A 22,651-nucleotide genomic window follows, 5' to 3' on the forward strand; every position below is an offset into this window, starting at 1 on the left:
AAAGAACCATGGAAGCTGACATATATTTTGACCAAAGTATCTTTGTTTCTTAATGGTTATTTTAAGTTTGTATTTATTTTTGGCTGAGCTTGGTCTTCAAAGAGGCAAGCCTGGGCTACTCTTTAGTTGTGGTGCATGGGCTTCCAGCGGTGGCTTCTCCTGTGGCGGCTCGCATAGGCTTAATAGCTGTGGTGCATGGGCTCAGCTGCCCTGAGGCATGTGGGATCTTAGATCCTGGACCAGGATTGAACCCATGTCCCCTGCATTGGCAAGCAGATTCTTAACCACTGAGCCACAAGGGAAGTACCTCTTTAGTTTTTTAAACTGGAAAAATTTAGGAAGTCAGGAGCCCCTTTAAACAATAGAGTTCCCCTGATTCCTGATTTGTCCTTAAGCCACCGGACAAACTTCTCTCTTGCTCATCTGAGCCTGATGGATTCTGAAAACACAGGGACAGTAACACTCAGAGCTATTAATATTAAGATCATCTTTCTGAAACATGATTCTCATCACGCCCCAGTGATCCCAGACTGCCCAGCCTGGGGATTAAGACCAGACAGGTAGAGGATATATGGTCACCCAGACCTGCACTCAAATGTCATTTTACCACTTACAAGCTGTGTGCTCTGGGGCGAGGTGCGTACCTCTCTGAGCCTCTGCTTCCTTATTTATCGAGTGAAAGAAAACAACCCCAACCTTCCCAAGGTCATTGCAAAGATCAGATGAAATATGAGATTCAAAGTGAACTGCACAGTAATTACCTTTAATGCAATGATGGGTATTTTCCATTTTATTTGTTTTCTATTTGTTCCCTCTCCTATTCATCGTTCTATTTCATGTTTCTGCCTTCTTTTCAATGACGTGAATGTATGTTAGTATTTCATGTCATATATTTCTTGGGTGTTTGACTATATATTTTTATATGCCTTTTAGTGGTTGTTCCAGGTATCTTAATATATGTATTTAAATTAAAATAATCTATCCAGAATCAAATTTTGCCACACCAAGCGAAATGTAGAAACATTACCACCATCTTAGTATCTCCTTTCAGTGTTATGATTGTCCTAAGGATTATTACATCTACATACATTGAAAACCTTCAGGATTATTGATATAATCCTTCTTGAACTGTCATACATATTTTAAAGAACCTAAGAGGAGAAAAATAGTCTATTATATCCAGCTAGCTCCTTACCATTTCTGCTCCTCTCATCCACCCAATAGTTATTAAACACCAACTATGTGACAATTGCTAGCAATACAATATAGACAACAGAAGTGGTCCTGGCTTGTGTGGATTTCACCTTCTAGTGGGAATGATTAGTGTTTATCAAATAAGGATATAAAAATGAAACCTTGTGACAAGTGCCATGAAGGAGACACGCTGAATGCTGAGATTTTTCCATCACTACCAGATGAGCCCTGGCAGCCTCCCTGGGGAGGGAAAAGATGAGTGGATTTTTTGAGGATGCATAGGAGTTGGTTAGAAGACGGAAAGGGAAAGCATTCCATGCAGAGGGAGTGGTGTGTGCAAAGGCCCTGTGGTAGAAGGGATCAAAGCGAGGTCAAGGGTGAAGGAGGGCTGGTGTGATTGGCCTGGGGAGAGTGAGATGCAGAATACTGAAGGGGAATCAAGGGGGTCAGCAAGGACCAGACCACCTTGAAGGAATGCCATCCTCATTTTCAGAGCCATGGGCAGCCATGCAAGGATGCAAGGATCAGCATCAGAGAACAGCATGACTGGATTTGTTTGCAAAGACTGTGGTGTGAAGAAAAGATCAGAGGAGAGCCAGAACAGGCGGGAGGAGGCAGGAAGTTAGGACATGCGTGTTATAGCCTGAGCAAGAGAGTGGCTGTGTGGTCTCAGGCGGTGGTAGTAGAAATGAGAAGAGGTAAATGAGCTTGGAGCAGGGGGTGGGTATTTGGATGACTTGCTTGAAATCAAAAGGATTTTTCATGAATTGCATGACCAGGATGAAGGAGAAGGAACAGCACACCTCCAGATGGAGCAGCTGGATTGATGGTGAAATCAGGAAACAGAATCCGATTGGGCTTCTTATTTCAAGATCTGTGGATTTGTGTTGAAATGGATTTCACTCCTGGACACGTGCTTTCATTCATCCCAAAACAATTACTGGACGCTTACTCTGTGCATCCATACATGCTAAGTCACTTCAGTATGTCCAACTCTTTGTGACCCTATGGATTGTAGCCTGCCAGGCTCCTATGTCCATGGGGTTCTCCAGGCAAAATACTGGAGTGGGTTGCCGTGCCCTCCTCCAGGGGATCTTCCCAACGCAAGGATCAAGCCATGTCTCTTGTGTCCCCTGCACTGGCAGGCAGGTTCTTTACTGCTAGTGTCACCCGGGAAGTCCCCACTTACTGTGTGCCTAATACTTAATGCTTGGAATAGAATAACAAACAAGTCAAAGATCATCTCCGTTCTTAAGAAGCTTACATTCTGCTGGGGAAGGGTATGCAGAAAATAAACAGGGAATCTGGCAAATAAGCAAGGATTTCAGAGAAGGATAGAAGAGGATGAGAAAGCAAGGTGGTGTGTAGGGGAGACAGGCAACAGTGGAAACTCTATTCGAGTCAGACAGGGAGATGACATTTTAGCTGAGACCTGTATGATGACCAGAAGCTGGTCAAGCAGCATTTCGGGGAAAGCTCACGGAAGCAGGAACCAGCTCGGTATGTGTCCACTGGCTGCACCAACCCCTGGGGCAGGGTTGGCGAGACGTGAGGGAAAGGGCAGATATGCAACAAATGAGGTGGTGGCCCTGTTGTGGGTTCAGTTCTGCCTCCCAAATGGATGTACTGAAGCCCTCACTTGACTAGATGTGACTCATTTTTAAATGATCACATGAATGATCCACTTCTGGTGAACATCATGGCTGTTTATCCCAGGATGGCTAATGCTACAATAAAGATCGTGGGGGATGTTATGGGGGCTTTATGTCTTATGTGGACTCCCAGAAGGGAGACTGTAAGAAAAGATGATGTGCAAGCTTGGACTTCCCTGGTGGTCCAGTGGTTAAGAATCCACCTGCCAATGCAAGGAACACAGGTTCGATCTCTGCTCTGGAAAGATTCCACATTCTAGTGAGGCAATTAAGCCCAAGTGCCACAACTACTGAGCCCACGAGTTGCAACTACTGAAACCTGCACACCAAGACCCCATGCTCTGCAACAAGAAAAGCCAGTGCAATGAGAAGCCCACACACTGCAACTAAGAGTAGCCCTTGCTCGCCACAATTAGAGAAAGTCTGCATGCAGCAGTGAAGATTCCGTGCAGAAAAAACAAAAAAAAAGTATGCATAAGCTAAAAGAGTATGCATAAACTGCCCACGGACTTCCCTGGTTGCTCAGATGGTAAAGAATCTGCCCGCAGTGCAGGAGACCTGGGTTCAATCCCTGGGTCGCGAAGATCCCCTGGAGAAGGGAATGGCAACCCACTCCAGTATTCTTGCCTGGAGAATTCCATGGACAGACCATGGGGTCGCAAAGAGTCAGACACCACTGAGCGACTAACACTTTCAACAACTTTCATAAGCTAAATGGGCTTCCCCCGTGGCTCAGATGATAAAGAATCTGCCTGCAATGCGGGAGACCTGGTTCCATCCCTGGGTTGGGAAGGTCCCCTGGAGAAGAGAATGGCAACCCACTCCAGTATTCTTGCCTGGAGAATCCCCATGGACAGAGGAGCCTGGCAGGCTATCGTCCATGGGGTCGCAAAGAGTTGGACACAACTGGGAGACTAACTACAACCCAGAAAGGCTGCAGCAATTCACCTCCAGCCGGCATCGTGCAAGGGCACTTGCTCCCTGCTCCATGCGGGCCCTGGGCACTGTCTCTCCTAAAAGTTTATTAATCTGATGGAGGTATCGGCATCTCGCTGTCATTTCAATTTGCATTTTCCTGATGATCAGTGACACTGAACACCTTACATGTTTAGCAGCTCAGAATTCTGATGGGCTGGCTGGGGCTCCCAGCAGAGAACAAAGAACTAGGCTGCCTGCTACACAGAGAAAGTCATCAACTCCATGGTGGGGGCAGAGAAGGTCCAAGTCTCAGAATGAGACAGATTCCCAACCTTTTGCTGAATGTAAAGAAGACACGTACGTGTGTGTGTGTGTGTGTGTGTGTGTGTGTGTGTGTCCCACAGCACCAGCCAATGATCTGGTAGTGCCTCTTACCTAAATCATCCCCCACGGAGATAGGAATGAGAACGAAGCCCCCAAAGCAATATATTTCCTGTTTCTTGCTTGTCTCTGAACATCTAGATAAAGCTATCAGCTATTCGAATCAAGGGTTTTGCTGGAGATGGAGCCCTAAACATTATTCTCATGTTCAGAGAACCCTGGAGGGTTTTATTGGCGTTTGAATATCAGCACATAGAAAATGAACTCTAAAACCTTAATTAAACCTGACAATGACTGCAGGCAGGTTTGTATTGCTAGGTATAAGGAGGAATCTTTTCGCACAGATATGAGGTAAGGGGAGGGGCAGAAAGGAAGGAGCTGGAGATAAGGGAAGATTAATCGTTACTGCTAGAGTTACTTATGCATCCCAGATAATCGGGTGTTCATTAACACAGAATAAGCCTCCAATTATCTGCATTGAAATTGACTCATCTGTTGATTGTGAGAACAAATCCTGGTCCTGGATACTTTTTCCTTTGTCTTTGAAGCATAAACTCTAATGGGTTAAGTTTAATTAATGAAAAATGTTTTTACAGACTTGGGTAAGATTTCTAGAATTTGCACTGCATGCTGGCCATTTGACAGGAAGAGGGATTGCAAAGGTTCCCTTGTGAACCTGCTGCCAGCACTTCAGAGTCGACAAAGTGCTCAGGGATCCTTGAAGTCAAGGCAAAGAATAGTCCTGATGACGTCACGATTTTTTAAAATTAAATCAAAGTCAATGTTGAAATGCCTCTCTCCACAGTCTTAGCAGGAGATGTCTGAATACTTAAATGATCTGGGGCTTCCCAGTGCCAAAAGTGGTAAAGAATCTGCCTGCCAATGCAGGAGATGCAAGAGATGCAGGTTAGTTCCCTGGGTCTGGAAGATCCCCTGGAGGAGGGCATGGCTACCCACTCCAGTATTCTTGCCTGGGAAATCCCATGGACAGAGGAGCCTGGTGGGCTACAGTCCATGGAATCGCCAAGAGTCGGACACAACTGAGCATGCAAATTTTGAGTTTTGAGTGTGTTAGTCGGGGTGGGAGGGAAAAACACCCTGGCAGGAGTCTCTCTCTCTCCAGGAAGCTTTTTCCAAAAGATGTGACATTTACAGCTTCTGGATGGATGTGAATTTAGAGGATGCTGTTCCCCCTCCCATCACAGCTATCCAGCATCTTCTCCTAGGCTGTGGTTCCCACTGGGCTCCAGGACCTGCTCTCAGGCCCTGGGGATAGACAGCTGCCTGCTTTGCTGGTCTCCTGTCTCACCAGCCCCGGTGCTCCCCCTTGTCTCTTGGCCCATGCCTCTTGAAATGATCTCATTGCTTAAACACTCAGGGATCTCTTAGCTTAAACACTTGGAGCATACCGTCTTCCCTACCAGGATGCTAATGCTGTCCTAAAATAGAGACACATCTCTGCTCCATCTAACAAATGGAGCCATCTTTCGGGTCCTGAGAAAGAAGACACGGGGAAGAGAGGCAGGATGTGCTCTGGTCATACACGGAAACTGAACAAGTTCTTTTTCTATTTCACTGGAGCTGGTAAGATCTAAGGACCTAGACTATCCTACAAATCCAGCAACAAGAAATTTACATGAAACACTAGGTTTTGTTTTTTGTTTGTTTGTTTTTTTTTTCAGAATCCTTGAGTCAGAGAAGTTGAAGAAAAAAATTGTTTGGTATACTCTCTTTTATCACAAGGTTAGACACTTGTGCCAAGACCTAACCAGAGGACTGGTGAACTTGGAGGTGGGGAGCTCCATGGTAGGGTACATCCTTGTTTGACAGTTACCCAGCTTGGCCAAAGCAGAGATTGGAAATCATAAACTCTAAAGCAGTTTGTCCTCTTGGGGAATTTCAGTCTTTGCCAGAAAGAGGCTGCACTTGATTTGTGGCTGAATTTTTACAAAAGCGCTTGGAAGCCCCAAAGAAGCAATCTTTCTAGACAAGCTTCCTCAACCACAAGCCTTCATCTGCTCCATTATTCTTCACAATGACAGGTGTCTATGGTAACAAACCATGTCAGTATCACATCGTCTCTCACTCAGGCATTCACTTGTGTACTCATTAATTCTGCAGTTAATGCGTGCTTGTATTCATTACTTTGTGCATTCATTACTTCATGCATTTGCTCACTCACTAATTTACTCAATCAACATTTACTGAGTGCCTAGAAGATGCCAGATCTTGTCCTATAAGCTGTAACAAAGTCCTTCTCGAGGAGGCTATATTTTGGTAGGAGAAAACAAAGTATATACAAGAAAACAATTAAAACAAGCGAGTTAAGTTTTCTCGGAAGAAAATTAAATCAGAGGATGTGATAGCAACCTCTTATCACAGATAAGATGGCCAAGAGAGGCATCAACAAGTAAGTGACATGAAACCAAGACCTGATTAACTGACCTGGAGTCAGAAACACAAAGTGCAGAGAGAAAAGGCACCAGAAGGTGGAAGAAGCAGTATGTGCAAAGGCCCTGGGCAGAGACGAGTGCAGTGAGTTCCAGAAAGACAGGAATGGCCAGTGTAGCCGGGTCCAGGCTGTAAATGGGTCGTGGTAGGATGAGGTCATGAGGGCTGAAGGATTACCTGGGGGCCAAAGAGCACAGCGTCCTGCAGGAAAAAGGTTAGACTTTCATCTCTGTGCAGTAAAAGGAAATGGGTGGGGGTAAGAAGGAGGGATGTGATTCAATTTCTGCTTTATTAAGGTGACTGTGTCTTGACTCAAGGGGATAATCCATCTTAGGAAGGACATTTATGCCTAGAGGCTTTGCAAAGCTGAGAATGCACCTCTTGGCAACTGTACACAGGGCAGACTTGAGAATATCCTGCCTCCATCTCTCATTCATTCAGCCCACGAGCATTTATTGTGTAGTTTCTCTCTGCCAGACTGGGCAGTGGTGATACATTGATAGGGAAAAAGATATGGAGCCTGCCCACATTGTGCTTTCTGGGAGGGTGACAAGACCAAAAATGATCCAGAAAACAGAACACAGCAAGTGCAAAGGCCCTGGGGTGGCTGGAGCATGCCCACTAGAAGAACCAAAAGGAAGGAGTGTGTCTGATTGTGAGGAGAGGCTTGGCCTTCCAGACCTCAAGTTATCTGACTCCTCAGGGTCTCCTTGGCCTTGTTGTCTTTGTATTCCCCCTTTCATTCTATTTCTGCAGTGCTGGCCTCTGCCTTGTTCCTCAAGCATGTCAGGCACCTAGACTTCTGTCTCAAGCCTTTGTACTTGCTGTTCCCTCTGCTGCAACATTCTTTCCCCAGATTTCTGCACAACTCCCTTTCTCCCTTCATCCAGCTCTCTATTCACATGTCACATTATCAGTGAGACCTTCCCAACCACTGAATATAAAGTAGTACTTTTATCTTTATCATGCTTTAAGCACTTGAGAAGGTTGAGACCTTCCCAACCACTGAATATAAAGTAGTACTTTTATCTTTATCATGCTTTAAGCCCTTGTAGTTGTCATCCCCTGACTTATACATAAATCTGTTTATTAATTCACTGCCAGAATCAAGGGCAGCACCCAGGAAGTATATGGCACATATTAGGTGCTCAATAAATATCAGTTGAGTTCATGCATGTGTCCGCAGGTGTGAGTTTTCATCAGAGTGATTACACTGGAATATCTGCAGGAAACTAGGATCCAAGGCATCTGGGATCCATTTTCTCTAAAAAGCAGCACATGCTGTCTTACTTTTCCAGCTACTCAAGTGCAAAGCTCCTTGGCAGCCCCCTGATAGAGCAAAAGAGGCCTATGAAACACATTATCACCAACTCAGTGTGCTGGTGGACTCCTGATTTGCATAACATCACACACCACTGGCTCCCCTGATAGCTGAGTTGTTAAAGAATTGACCTGCAATGCAGGAGACCCCGGTTTGATTCCGGGGTTGGGAAGATCCACTGGAGAAGGAATAGGCTACCCACTCCAGTATTCTTGGGCTTCCCTTGAGGCTCAGCTGGTAAAGAATCCATCTGCAAAGCAGAAGACCTGGGTTCGATCCCTGGGTTGGGAAGATCCCCTGGAGAAGGGAAAGTTTACCCACTCCAGTATTCTGGCCTGGAGAATTCCATGGACTGTATAGGCCATAGGGTCGCAGAGTCAGACACGACTGAGCGACTTTCACTTCACTTCACTTCACACACCTTAGGGAGAAAGCACACACTGTCTGTTGCAGCAGAGACATTACTTTACCAACAAAGATCCGTCTAGTTAAAGCTGTGGTTTTTCCAGTAGTCATGTATGGGTGTGAGAGCTGGACCATAAAAAAAGCTGAGCGCCAAATAGTTGATGCTTTCGAACAGTGGTGTTGGAGAAGACTCTTGAGAATCCCTCGGACACCAAGGAGATCCAACCAGCCAATCCTAAAATAAATCAATCTTGAATATTCATTGGAAGGACTGATGCTGAAGCTGAAGCTCTAATACTTTGGTCACCTGATGCAAAGAACTGACTCACTGGAAAAGATCCTGATGCTGGGAAAGATTGAAGGCAGGAGGAGAAGGGGGCAACAGAGGATGAGATGGTTGGATGGCATCACCGACTCAATGGACATGAGTTTGAGCAAGCTCCGGGAGTTGATGATGGACAGGGAAGCCTGGTGTGCTGCAGTCCACGGGGTCACAAAGAGTTGGACACGACTGGGCGACTTAATTGAACTGAACTGAAACTGAATTATCCGTATGAAGACACGTGGCCCATCAGTGATATTTGGAAACAAAAGAGCCAACACAGGAACGTGACCGATGGAGTAATTATCAGTTCAGACAGACGCTGGATGCATGTTGGCTCAACTCCAGAGTTGCAATTACGCCACATTAACATAAAATGAGCGTTCTTCATTTACCGACCGTGCGTCCCCTCTGCAGCCGTCACTCTGAGAACTCTGAAGATGGTGTCAGGTATGAGGTAATACAATTTAGTTGACGACTGTGATCACCAGATGTTCAAATGGCAGGACACCTTGATCATCTTGGGACCATCAACTTTAACCCCAATGAATTGCTCCTGCCTTTCATATCATCTGACCACTGAATGAAGCCACTTCTTGAGGATTAGTGGGTTGGTCCCCAGTGTGAGGACAGAGGGTCTCCTGCACCAAGGATCCCACAGTCACAGTGTATTTCATCTCCAACATAAGGTGGTTCCCCGACCACCAACCCACACCCCAGTGATCACATCACAGCCAAAGACTCCATCTCTCATCCAAACACACTTCTGGGCCCTTGGCATCATCCTTGACCCCTCCCTGTCTGTCATACTCCACGGCAAATTCTTCAACAAATCTTGCTGATTTCACCTTGAAAATACACCTAGACCTGACCACTCCTCTCTCCCCTTTACTCCCACCTTGGGAAAGCACCTACATCTGGTGTCTCGAGCATCACTCCTAATCTTCCAGCCCTGCTCCTCATCTCTCATTGCAGCCACTGCAGTGACCCTTGACAAATGAAAAGCAAAAGCAATTCATCACATCAGTTCTCGACCACCATCTGAGGAGCATCGATCCCTCCCTAGATCCACGGGCTTAGTAAGGGGACGTCACAGCTCCTGCAAGCTGATGCGGGGAGATTGGTGGGAGGGACATGCACTATTCTGGCCTGGTCCTCACGGTCTTCCAGGGTGTCACTGTCTTTCATGGCCCGTTATACCTTGATTAGAAGCTTTAATTAGCCTGCTGGAACATCAGGGAACAACGCCAGTCAACCTGACCCAAACCATCTGACATCAACCAATAGCCGGCCAACTTCGTGTCCAGCCAAGTCCAGCCAAGATGACAGCACCGTTGAGCCAAGCCACAGACTCTCAAGCAGTATGAGATATTCTTGTTTTGAGCCATGGGTTTTGAGGAGGCTTGTTATGCAGCAGTATTATGACAAAGGTGTGTCTCATGACGCTTAGAACAAAAACCCTTGGAATTCTACTTGGGCCCATAAGATGCTATCAGACTGACCTCACCCCAATCTAAGCTTCATTTCCAACTCCTGCCCTTCTCTCCTTGTCCACCAGCCATCTGGCTGATCCTTGGACCTGTCTGGAATCCTCCCATCTCTCCACCTGCCTGGTGCTCTGCCCCTGAAAGTTGACAACCCCTTCCCACCACTTCATTGAGAAGCTCTGCTCAGTGGACGTGTCTGAGACAGGACACCTCCCAGCCATTCGTTCTTGTGCAGGTGATTTACAAGGCTCTGTTAATTTCGGCTATACAGCAAAGTGATTCAGTTACACATATATTCACATACTTTTTCATATTCTTTTCCATGATTGTTTATCATAGGATGTTGAATATAGTTCCATGTGCTGTACACTAGAACCTTGTCATTTCCAGCTACATTTCTGAAGGGTCACTACATCACTTCCTACTGCCTGGCTCTAATTTATTTTTCTTCTAAGCATTTATTGCTGCCTGACATCGGCAATGCCAAAGAATACTCAAGCTACTGCACAATTGCACTCATCTCACACGCTAGTAAAGTAATGCTCAAAATTCTCCAAGCCAGGCTTCAACAGTATGTGAACCGTGAACTTCCTGATGTTCAAGCTGGTTTTAGAAAAGGCAGAGGAACCAGAGATCAAATTGCCAACATCTGCTGGATCATAGAAAAAGCAAAAGAGTTCCAGAAAAACATCTATTTCTGCTTTTTTGACTATGCCAAAGCCTTTGACTGTGTGGATCACAATAAACTGTGGAAAATTCTGAAAGAGATGGGAATACCAGACCACCTGATCTGCCTCTTGAGAAATTTGTATGCAGGTCAGGAAGCAACAGTTAGAACTGGACATGGAACAACAGACTGGTTCCAAACAGGAAAAGGAGTACGTCAAGGCTGTATATTGTCACCCTGTTTATTTAACTTATATGCAGAGTACATCATGAGAAATGCTGGGCTGGAAGAAACACAAGCTGGAATCAAGATTGCCGGGAGAAATATCAATAACCTCAGATATGCAGATGACACCACCCTTATGGCAGAAAGTGAAGAGGAACTAAAAAGCTTCTTGATGAAAGTGAAAGTAGAGACTGAAAAAGTTGGCTTAAAGCTCAACATTCAGAAAACGAAGATCATGGCATCCGGTCCCATCACTTCATGGGAAATAGATGGGGAAACAGTGGAAACAGTGTCAGACTTTATTTTTCTGGGCTCCAAAATCACTACAGATGGTGACTGCAGCCGTGAAATTAAAAGACGCTTACTCCTTGGAAGGAAAGTTATGACCAACCTAGATAGCATATTCAAAAGCAAAGACATTACTTTGCCAACAAAGGTTCGTCTAGTCAAGGCTATGGTTTTTCCAGTGGTCATGTATGGATGTGAGAGTTGGACTGTGAAGAAGGCTGAGCACCGAAGAATTGATGCTTTTGAAATGTGGTGTTGGAGAAGACTCTTGAGAGTCCCTTGGACTGCAAGGAGATCCAACCAGTCCATTCTGAAGGAGATCAGCCCTGGGATTTCTTTGGAAGGAATGATGCTAAAGCTGAAACTCCAGTACTTTGGCCACCTCATGCGAAGAGTTGACTCATTGGGAAAGACTCTGATGCTGGGAGGGATTGGGGGCAGGAGGAGAAGGGGACGACAGAGGATGAGATGGCTGGATGGCATCACTGACTCAATGGACGTGAGTCTGAGTGAACTCCGGGAGTTGGTGATGGGCAGGGAGGCCTGGCGTGCTGCAATTCATGGGGTCGCAAAGAGTCGGACACGACTGAGCGACTGATCTGATCTGATCTGACATCATGTTACAAATGCTTGTCTTTTTCTGCATGAACTGTTCCCACTGACTCGGTTTTGTAACTACAGCAATCCCTGCTTTGGGGAACTGGGCCTGGAACACAAGCAGTGCTCAAGTGACAAGTGTGAATGAGTGAATGAATCAATGACTGAATGGTCATGCAATAAACACCCACAGGCCAGGGACACCACACTTTGTTCCAACTGTGTAGACCTCTGTTGAGATGTTCAGGTATGTCTTTTTCCCCTGATAAGGAGCCTGAGGATGTGGCAATTCCCAACCAGACAAGACGAATAGGCACAGGGGAGCCTTCTCATCTCACCTTTGTTCAGACTCTGATGTTTTCCATCTCATGGTATTTTTAAAAAATATTTTTACTTATTAGTTTGACTATGTTGGGTCCTAGTTGTGGCACATGTGGGATGTTTAGTTGCAGTATGTGGGATCTAGCTCCCTGACCAGGCATTGAACCCAGGTCCCCAGCTTTGAGAACTTGGTGTCTTAGCTACTGGACCACCACAGAAGTCTCATCTCTTGGTATTTTTAATTCCATAGACCAGAAATTGGTCCAGGAACATTAATTTTCCTCTTCTTCAGTTCCCACCACAAAGAACACTTCTTGGGTTCTTCCTAAGTGTGGGAAATCTGGCTTTAATGATTCTCCCCAGTTTTCCTTGCTGTAACAGCTCAAGACAATGGCCTGAGGAATCCACATGTCTTTAGAAATAATAGGGACCTGCCTGGGTGGTGCAGTGGCTAAGACTCTGTGCTCCCAAGGCAGGGGGCCCAGGTTACTTCCTGGTTGGGGAACTAGATCCCACATGCCGCAACTCAGAGTTCATATACTGCAAACCCAACACAGTCAAATAAATCAACAAAAATTTTAAAATAAAAAGTAAAAATAATAATTGATGAATTCACTGTCCACATGTATACTGTTCAATCATGCTTATTTCCAAAACCCCAAAATAAAGGCAAGGGGGAAAATTTTGCCCCTCAGTTGCTATGAAGATGCTTCAGAAGATATTTTCTACTATATTGCTCTGCATCTTCCTCTAACATAACATTCTAAATAAGACCATCACGTTTCGTTCCATTCTAAGTAAGACCATCACGTTTCGTTAGCCATGCTTTGTTTTCCTGGGGAAACAGCAGGTTCCTTTCTCTAAGGAATGTGAATTACATAATTGTTTCTATTTCCCTTTATATCCAGGCTGCATGGAGATGCAGGCCAAATTAGAGTAACTATGTCTAACTTCCAAGCTAGTGAATCTGAATTCTCCTTTCTCTTTATCTGAATTTTCTCCTTTCATTCATATTATCTGTGCATGTTCTATTACATGTGATGTTTTTTTGTGATTTGATGATATTCTGGGAAATAAGCATGATAAAAAAATATATATACAGACAGTGAACTCATCAATTATTATTTTTACTTTTTATTTAAAAAGTTTTATTGATTTATTTGACTATGTTGGGTTTGCAGTATGTGAACTCTTAGATGTGGCATGTGGGATCTAGTTCCCCAACCAGGGATTGAACCTGGGCCCCCTGCATTGGGAGCACACAATCTTAGCCACAGCACCACCCAGAGAAGTCCCTATTATTTTTAAAAGTATAAAAATCAGAACAAATTCAAATCTGGTAAAATATGATCCGTTTGGTTAGTGCAGGGGCTTCTAGACAGTTTCAGTATTATTCTAATTGGATTGTCTTAGAAAACAGCCACATATTCAATCTTATCTTAGTTTCACAAATAGCTTTTGTATTTTGAAGGAAAAGATAGATTCCATTCACAATTCGGAGAAGGAAATGGCAACCCACTCCAGTATTCTTACCTGCAGAATCCCATGGACAGGGGAACCTGGCAGGCTATAGTCCATGGGGTCGCAGAGTCGGACACGACTTAGCAGCTACATATTCACAATTTCGGTTAAAAACAAAAAAGGATGAAGTGATCCTGTGAGCTGGTCACCAGTTCCTACCCCAAATCAGCGGCACAGCATCTTTGCTTCTCCCAGATGAGGGTCAAGGGTCAGCCAAGTGGTCCAGGTTCTGCTGCAGGTATGCTGAGGCTGGACTCCTGCACCACCCAAATTGCCCCTCACTGGGCAAGTTTTCTTTGTGTGTTTGTGTTAAATTGCTTGAGTCATGTCTGACAAGGGCATGGCAACCCATGCCAGTATTCTTGCCTGGAGAATCCCATGGACAGAGTTCTCTCTGGTTCACAGCAAATTAGGTTGACCAACACCAGTCTGCAGATTCAATTTAATACAAATCAATGACAACCCCTGACTGTACATCACACTCCAGGAGTTGTAGGGATGTCCAGGAACTTCTGGAAATGTAAGGTCATCATTTTACCTGAGTTAACAGAAATGATAGCATTTTCTAAGCCAGGTCAGCTGCATCTCAGCTCAGCACGGCAATCACCTCCTCCCTTCTCCATTGCCCACTGATGGTCTTTGCTCCTCAAGGAGAAAAAAAGGCTAAAGGTGGGGGTGGGGTGTGTGGAATGCATTGAGAGTTTGAGGTTAGCAGATGCAAACCAGTATATAGAGAATGAATAAACAACAATGTCCTACTATACAGCACAGGGCACTCTATTCAATATCCTGTAATAAACCATAATGGAAAAGAATACATATGCATAACTGAATCACTTTGCTGTACAGCAGAATTTAGCACAATATTGTAAATCAACTATACATCAATTAAATAAATTTTTAAAAAATAATAAAATGGGCTTCTCTGGTAGCTCAGATGGTAAAGAATCTGCCTGCAACACAGGAGACCCAGGTTTGATCCCTGGGTCGGGAAGATCCCCTGGAGAATTGGCTATCCCCTCCAGTATTCTTGCCTTGGAAATCCCACAGACAGAGGAGCCTAGCAGGCTACAGTCCATGGGGTTGCAAACAGTCGGACACTACTGAGCCTTAAACACTTTCACTTTCACCAAATTGGAAAAAAGGCTAATTTTGAATAGCCCTTTTATGACCATGACCAAATTATCAGAAGAACATGGTGTTTTCAACTGGTCCAAGCTGAAGCAATGTTGACAAAACATGGAGTTTCCTGGCTTGAGAGTGGTTCTTTGAAAGCAGCAAAGTTTAGCAGGTTCTGTCCAAGCACCCAGGGATTTCAGCAACTCTATCTAGATTGTCACCTCCCTGATTTTTTCCCTCCTGTTCTTAGCCCAAAAGGCTCTCAGTGCCCGGTGTAAGAAAAGGGCAGGTCCCATAAGGTTTTGCAAATTCACAAGACACGCGTTTTCCTTCAACTGCCATGGAATCAACCCCTTTACAAAGGACATGCCTCTTCTAATCTCCAGATCTTTTTTGTCTCCCTTTTTTGCATGGAGCACAAATCTTTTGTGAAAGAGCCCCGTTTGCCTCCAATAAGGCCCCTGTCCCAGGCCAGCCTGGTTGGGCATGTCCTACATTTCAGCCCTCCTGCGGGGGCCCCATGGTTCATCCACTCATTACATGGGTACTGAGGAGAAGAACTTTATGAAGGAGTTTGGGAACAACATATACACACTGCTCTATTTAAAATTGATAACCAACAAGGATCTCCTGTATAGCACCAGAAACTGTGCTCACTGTTATGTGGCAGCCTGGATGGGAGGAGAGTTGGGGGGAGAATGGATACATGTATATGTATGGCTGAGTCCTTTTGCTGTCCACCTGAAGCTATCACAACATTGTTAATTGGCTATAATCCAATATAAAATAAAAAGTTTAAAAAAAAACTCAGTGCCTGGATTTGTTCCAGAAATAGAGCTGGGAGTGGATGGCATCAGGGCAGAGAGTGGAGAACAGGGGTCCAAAGAGGTGAGGGTGACCGCACGGCCTGGGCTGAGGCTAGTAAAGGCGCCAGGCTTTGGGTAAGTGAGCTGGGGCAGGAGGAAGGGTCATGTGAATGGTTTGAGGATGGTGCTGGGATCTGATTTCTATTTTTACAGTATTGCTCTGGCCGCCAAGTGAAAAATAGGACAAAACAGTAGTGGGAGCTGGTGACCAAGGGGAGACGGTGACCAGAATCCCAGGCCCATAACACTCACTTGTCCCCATGGACCCCTCACCGCCTCTAACCTCTCCTGCTCTCGCTGCCTTCCTGGTGACAAAGATGACCATGTCCACTGATGGCTGTCCATGGCCTGCTCATCAGCTAAAGTCTCATCACCCAATTCCACCCTTAGAAATGGAGCCAAAGGGAGGAGCCCAACAGGACCCCACACTCTCTCCTCACGGACCACAGTCCAGCTCCCCAGACCCTGGGATTCCACACCCCAGAGCCCCCAAGCCCACCCTCAGCTCCTGCACAGTCCCCCTCCCCAGTCTACCCACCCCCCACCAAACGCCGATGACAGCCCTGGTGTGTACCCCCTGGACCGGAGGGCAGCCAAGGAGAGGGCTGTTTGCAGGGCACCACAGTCAGAACCTGGATGTCAACTCAGGTGTCTCCATGTGTGCAAGGCCCTGATGATGAGGCTCAAACCCCAGGTCAGACAGAAGGGTGGTGGGGCCCCAAAGCTGGGAATGCACAGCCCTTCACCCACTCTGGATGAGAGGAAAGACTGGCCCGAAACCCAGCAGGCAGCCAGGAGACACAGAATGGAATTTCACAACCCAAAATTATAAACGGGGCTTCCTCTGCTCACAGGTAGCATCGGTGCTATTGGTCACCTCCCCAAACACTCCAGGTGGAGCAGGCTGAATAATGTTCCCCAAAGATGTTCACCCCTCAAGCCCTGGGGGGCCTGGGACTATGTCACCTTACAGGACAAAGGGATTTTCACTGGGATTAAGTTAAAGATTTGAGATGGGGAGATTGTCCAAGTGGGCCGAGTGTCATCACAGGTTCCTGACATGAGGGAGGCAAGTAGTCAGAGAAGAGAGAAGATGCTAATTGCTGGCTTTGCAGGGAGGGGCAGGAACCAGGAGCAGCTGTCAGAAGGTGGGGACAACAGGAAATGGTCTCCCTATAACCTTCTGAGAGGCAGGCAGTTCTACTGACACCTTGATTTTAGCCTGTGTGACTCATTTTGGATCTGACCTCCTGAAGTGTAAGAGAATATATTTGTTGACTCACAGGCTTGGACAATGAACCTACGGTTGCTAAAAGGAAGGATGGGGGGAGGGGATAGTTAGGGAGTTTGGGATGGACATGTGCACACTGCTTTATTTAAAATGGGTAACCAACAAGGACCTACTGTATAGCATCCAGAATTCTGTTCAAAGTTATGTGGCAGCCTGGATGGCAGGGGGGTTTGGGGGAGAACAGATACATATATATGTATGGCTGAGTCCCTTCACTGTTCACCTGAAGCTGTTACAACTCCGTTTGTTAATCGGCTATGTGTGTGTGCATGTGCTAAGTCGATTCAGTTGTGTCCGACTCTCTGATCCTATGGATCATAGCCTGCCAGGCTCCTCTGTCCATGGGATTCTCCAGGCAAGAATACTGGAGGCAGTTGTCATGCCCTCCTCCAGGGGATCTTCCTGACCCAGGGATCGAATCCACGTCTCTTATACGTCTCCCGAGTTGGCAGGTGGGTTCTTTACCACTAGCTTGGGAAGTCCTAATCAGCTATGTGCTGTGCTGTGCTTAGTTGCTCAGTTGTGTCTGACTCTTTGCAACCCTATGGACTGTAGCCCACCAGGCTTCTCTGTCCATGGGGATTCTCCAGGAAAGAACACTGGAGTGTGTTCCCATGCCCTCCTCCAGAGGATCTTCCCAACCCAGGGATAGAACTCAGGTCTCCTGCATAGAAGGCGGATTCTTTACCGTCTGAGCCACTAGGGAAGCTCCTATACCCCAATAGAAAATAAAAAGCTTTTTAAAAAAATAAATAGCTTTTGCACATCAAAAAAGAGAGAAAATACATCTGTTTTATTTTACATTGTGACAATTTGTTACAGCAACAATTAGAAGCTGACACAGTTTCTCAACCTTGGTGCCAATGACATTTTGGGCCACTTAATTCTCTGCTATGGAAGTGGTCCTGTACATTGTGGGAGGGTTAGCAACATCCCTGGCCTGTGCCCATGAGATGCCAATAGCCCCCTCCCCAGTCATGTACATCAAAAATGTCTCCAGATTGTCAAATGCCTCCTGCAGGCATAGTCACCCAGGAGGCACAGTCCCCCAGAACCTCTACCCTACACTGTCCTTCATGGTGACTTTTCTCCAACAGACCCTCAGCAAAGCCCGTGGGTACACTCTGCTTTCCCAGCCCATCCTCCACTGACCCCACCAAACACCAAACACCACCTTTCTCAACCTCTATGGGTAGAGAGTTGAATGAGGCACAGTTTGTGCCCTCAGAGAACTCACAGTGGTCCAGGTAGCTCCTGAAATGAATAATTACATGGCATCTCACTCCATTAGGGCCATGTTCTAAATTCAGAGCAAAGGGTAAAAAGAAACATGGTCAGGGTTAGCCTTGGTCCTTCCTCCAGAGAGGGCCAGGTAGACACTCGGGGGCGTCTCAGACACCACCAGCACTGGGCATGGCTCTGTCACCTCCTGAATCACACAAGGGTGTGGTTCCGCTTTAGGGCCAGCAGAAACAATAGGGCATCTTTACTCTTAAACTGGGGACTTCACCAATGGCTGAGAGGTAAAGAATCCGCTTGCAATGCAAGAGATGTGGGTTCGATCCCTGGGTCAGGAAGATCTCCTGGAGGAGGAAATGGCAACCGACTCTAGTATTCTTGCCTGAAAAAATCCCAAGCACAGAGGAGCCTGGCAGGCTACAGTTCACAGTGTTGAAAAGAGTTGGACACGACTCAGCACGAACATGCACCTGCACTCTTAAATTGAGATGTAATTCACATACCATAGAATTCACCCTTTAAAGCGTACAATTCAGAGGTGTTGGTACATTCACAATGTTTGGTAATCATCACCCTAATTCCAGAACATTTTCATCACCCCCAAAAGAAACCCTGTATCCATTTCGCACCTCACCCTAGTCCTTACCAATCATGGATCTGAGTTCCCTCAGAGTTCTAGCAGTTCCCCCAAATAAGCTAAAGGTGGAGTTAAAATCACTTCCTGGTGCAGGACGGTGGGTGGGCGCACAGTAACTCTGTTCTGTGCTTGTGCCATACAAATGCTTAATCTATGTACTAGATTGTAGAACTGCAGGTGATTATTTTATTCTTTTATGTTAAAAATTTTTTCCCACTATGAGAATCCAATAAAATTTTAACACTTAAAAAAAAGGCAACGAATTCATTCAGCTTAACTCAGTAATATCAAAAGCAAATCAACCCACCCATTAAATATTGAAGGAGATCCCAGCTCATCAGGAATGCATGAGGCTATCCAATTACCTGCAGCTCGATAAAGCAATTTTCTGACTTAGCTATTCTCTTTATAACAAAGGTCGTTAACCATCTGAAGAACAGCTTAAAATTCATGAAATCTGAAAAACCAACGTAGACACCTCTGGTCTTCAACTTAAGCCCAATTTCCATTCGGAAGTGCTGCCTAGCATCTCTTGCTCAGCTGTGTTTAACATTCTAAGAAATGGAAATGCATAATTGGTTTTACGGGATCGCTTCCAGAAACATTCAAATTTTGTTATTTATTGCTTTGTATACCACAGAAAGGGTAAAAACAGCCCCATAGAGCCCTGAATTTTTATGATTTTGAAACTCAAAAGGAGTTTCAACCACTCTCTGCTTTGGAATTCTGCGGCCCCTCCTTCCTCACGTTGACCCCCGTGGAAAGCGGAAGTGGAAGTGAGTCCTACCTTTAGGACCTGTTCTAGGTTCTCCAGCTTGGCTTGGAGCTGGTGTTTCTCCTTCACGGCCAAATCACGTTCTCTGGTCACTATGGTGAGCGTGTGTTTAAGCCGAGCATACTCTGCTTTCACCTAAAGTAGCAAGAATGGAGAGAAGGGGTGTTTACAATATGCACGGGAGCTGCAGTGGGTATTTGTCCCCAGCTGTCATCTGTCACTTCCCCTTTAAGTTCTTTTTGGAGACTTCCCCTCCCTCATCCTCAGTCCTGGACTTCGTAGTGGGTCCACTCCTGCTCGGGTGAATACGTGTGACCAAGGGCTGGCCAATCAGCACACAGCTTCTCTCTGCATCCCACCCATCCTCACCACAGCCACAGTGATTGGATCAGGTCTGGAGATGTGACCAAGGCGTAGCCAATCAGTATAATCCCATCCCCTGGATGTGAGGATTGGGAGAGAAGAGGCATAGAACCCAAGTAGCATCCACAGAGAATGAGATACTAGACTGTGTAGGAATCTGGGAAGAGATTCCTTGGGAAGAGATTCACCCACTGTACTTGGAAAGTTAAAGACAAAGGTTGGAGCTACACTGCTATTTGCATTCATGAGGGAAGAACTCATCTGAGAATAGACTCTGGAGATGTAGAGGAAGAAGCAGGGTCCTAATGACATTGTATGAGCAACTAGATCAAGCTGTGCCTGAAGCTAATGCTTTCCTTTCTAGTTACTTGGGCCAATAGATTCCCTTGGTTTACTTGTGTCCATTTGAATTGTCTTCTGTCCCTTTGAACTGAAAGTGCTGACAGACACAAAATGTTACTCAAATTGTGTAGCCATACTAAATTCTTTTGCCTAAAATTTCACCTCTGTCATAAAAGTGGACAAAAATGGCAACAAAGCACCACATGGATTTGGATGATTGATGCTCCAGTAACCTCAGAAACCATGTCCATTTTCAGCCCAGAACCCCATGTTTAAATCTTATCTGGGAGGCTCTACTAATCCTCAATCTCTCCTCTAGCTTCTTTGAAACAGACAAGGGCATGCCCTTGATGAGAGAAGTTACCTGATTTCTTCTCCATTATTTTTTCATTGTGCAGCATGCTTTATTCCAACCACGGAATTTTAATTTCTTCCCCTCCTCCCCAAACATTACAACATGAATTATGGCTTCAATAACAGACTGTCATCACAAAGTCATGGGTTTTTTTTTTTTTTTTTTTTTTTTTTTGTAGCTACATAAGTCCTTTCTGTTTCAAATGCTTTATGTACGATCTTCGTGTAACCTGACAGTTTCTGTGGCACAGAAAGAAAAGAAGGCGCCCACTTGGCATTCGTAAATGGAGCAGGGTTACAGGGAAGCTGTTATTAAGAGGTCGTGGAGAGGTCTGATTCACAGGAGTATTTTCGTGCCATTTTGCTACAGTGTGATGCATCAAGCAATGAACTCAGGGGGAAATTCAAATGCTACCTGGTGAAAATGTCATGACCTAATGGAACTAAGCAGAACCCGCATTTGAACCTCAACTCCAGGTTTGCTGAAAGCCTTCGCTTCTCATGTCCTGGCTAATCAAGGAAATTAGACTTGGAAACAGTATCCAAAAGCCCTGATTCCAGTCTTGCACCATAGCCAGCAGAAGCCTTCTAGAATAGAAGTCAGATCTTGCTGCTCCCTGATTAAAAACTCCCAGGGCTGCCATGGAAATCAAGTCCAAATTCCTAATGTGGCCCCAAAGTCCTGCAGCATCTGGCCTACCCACCCTCCGATCTGACCTATTACTATCCACCATGCTCAGTCACTTTGGCCTCTTTTAATACCTTGAACAAGCCAGGCTTATTCCTGCCCCAGGGCCTTTGAACGTGCTGTTACCATTGTGGCACCTCCCATGCCACCCCCACTCTCTGCTCATCAATTATGTCACTCCAGACAAGCCCTTGAGGTACTGATATCCTCCCTACTTGTCTGTCTTCGTCATCCTTGCCATTTTCCCCTGCTTTATTTTCCATGGGCATTTATCACTATCTGAAATTATTGTATGAGCAGTTTACATTTTTTCTCAGGGTTATGCCTCATTAGAATGCAAGCTCCGATGGGACCAGAATTTTCTTTAGTGATCCAATTCCCTGTTGTCAGAGTAGAGAAATAGAATGAATAGCCAAAGCCCATGTAAGTCAGGTATTTTCAAGAAACTCAAACTCATAGTTTGTGGGGAAGCTGAGTTGGGTTTCAGGTTCCATTTGCCAGCCTCATTTATTTCTGTATATTTAGTTATTATCCAGCCCCTTATAAGAGCACAGGGCAGTCAGGAATCATCCTGCCAGGGGCACTGCCCAGGGCTTTGGTCAAGAATAGCCAATCCCCTTTATGTTTTATCATAGGTTATATGAAACTCCAGTACTTTGGCCACCTCATGCGAAGACTTGACTCATTGGAAAAGACTCTGATGTTGGGAGGGATTGGGGGCAGGAGGAGAAGGGAACGACAGAGGATGAGATGGCTGGATGGCATCACTGACTCCATGGACATGAGTCTGAGTGAACTCCGGGAGTTGGTGATGGACAGGGAGGCCTGGCGTGCTGCGATTCATGGGGTCACAAAGAGTCGGACACGACCGAGTGACTGCACTGAACTGCTATATATATTTTTTAATTGGAGGATAATTGCTTTACAGTGTTGTGTTATTTTCTACTGTGCAACAGCTGTGAATCAGCCAGCTATAGTTATACATATATCCCCTCCCTGTTGAGCCTCCCTCCCATCCACCCATCCCACCCCTCTAGGTCATCATAGAACAACAGCTGAGCTCCCTATGATAAACCATGATGGAAAAGACTATTAAAAACAGAATACATATATATATAATCTAATCACTTTGCTGTATAACAGGAGTTAAAAACATTGCAAATTAACTATACTTCAATAAAAATAAAAAGATTTTTAAAAACATTAAAATAATAATAGTCGATCCCC

At 45.5% G+C, this 22,651-nt stretch overlaps 1 protein-coding gene across 1 annotated transcript in view; it reads right to left on the minus strand.

Annotated features, from left to right (window-relative positions):
• RIMBP2 (RIMS binding protein 2) overlaps window positions 1–22,651 on the minus strand; it is a 233,707-nt gene that overhangs the window by 100,186 nt on the left and 110,870 nt on the right. The window contains exon 3 of the mRNA XM_070386334.1: window positions 19,690–19,812. The gene's annotated coding sequence lies outside the window, so the exon portion shown is untranslated. The remainder of the gene's footprint in view (window positions 1–19,689; window positions 19,813–22,651) is intronic.

Source organism: Bos mutus, chromosome 17, assembly GCF_027580195.1.
Source record: "Bos mutus isolate GX-2022 chromosome 17, NWIPB_WYAK_1.1, whole genome shotgun sequence".
NCBI classification, from domain to species: Eukaryota; Metazoa; Chordata; class Mammalia; order Artiodactyla; family Bovidae; genus Bos; species Bos mutus.